This window comes from Drosophila guanche, unplaced genomic scaffold (genome assembly GCF_900245975.1).
Source record: "Drosophila guanche unplaced genomic scaffold, DGUA_6, whole genome shotgun sequence".
In the NCBI taxonomy this organism is placed as follows: Eukaryota; Metazoa; Arthropoda; class Insecta; order Diptera; family Drosophilidae; genus Drosophila; species Drosophila guanche.
Genome location: NW_022995743.1, coordinates 815,547 through 816,780, shown reverse-complemented (window position 1 = coordinate 816,780; position 1,234 = coordinate 815,547).

Sequence of the window (1,234 nt, the reverse complement as noted above, 5' to 3'; positions counted from 1 at the left end):
CCCCCCCCCCCCCCCCCCCCCCTGTCGAATGCTCTTTGCGGCTATATAATAATTGTATGCACAAATTGCAGGAAAGAGTTTCAAAAGGCCCCACAAGCCCGAGCACTGACACCAGACTCCCCCGTCACTCAGCCGAGAGTTCAATGTCATTGGCGTGGGGTAGGGCAGGACAGGAGACTGCAGGTCTATTGTTGAGACCATTATCCCCTGCTGCTCACACACACACATACACACACACGCACGGATAGAGCATACAAATCTGCATACATACATATGTATCTATGTGTATGCATATCGAGGGCTGCTGTTGGAATGACACATGAATAGATCGTGAGGTGGGGGAGGGGATTGCCGGGAGTATCGCCTGACCGAGAGAGCACTTGTCTTCCTTGCAGGCGGCCATTTGTCAGCAAATTGTGGTTGTGCCGTGCATGTTTTGTGTACTGCAACACTCATTCCCCCATGGTGAAGTTTGATTGGCACGTACGTCGCTGAAACGGTTATACTCGTATATTTTCTCTTGTTGATTTTCTGATTTATGCGGGACACTTCCTTGTGCAACCTGGAAGTGAATCGTAAAAGTACAGTGGAGACCCGTCCGCAAGGGACAGAACAAGTCCAGCCTTTCAATAACGATGTGTGAGTCGCTTCGTGTCCTCACTTTAGCTGCAATTCCTTAATGCTGAGAGAGCGTTCGGCCTTTCGCTCCCTCAACGTGACTCGGAGCATGTGGGGGGTATTGATGACTCACTCTCGGCTTGTGTTTGAGTTGGTTTACATCATTATTGTGTATGAGTGAGTGTATGCAAAGTGCCGAACCCAACACCGTTGTTGTCATTGAGTAGTGTTGTTGTCTCGGCTTCACTTTGCTTTGGCTCTCCTCTCCCCACTTCATCATGTGTTTGCGTTAGTTATTTAAGCATTGTGCGACGGGGCTGAAAACAGCATTTTAATAAACCTCATCACCAGCAGCAGCAGTAGTAACAAAAACAACAACTACATGCTGAAACAAGTGCAACAATGCAATTTTCTTCTGACTTTGTGTTGTGATATACCCTTGCAAAGGGTACTACTATATTTAAGAGAAATTTGAAAAGTAAAGGGAAAAGCCGCAGCAAACATAAGATACGATCAATCTGAAAGAGTATCAAACGCTTCGTCGTCAAAAAGTCGCTTTTCTCATATTACGCCTTATGCCATCACACTCAAACCAAGAGGGGGGGGGGGGGGGGGG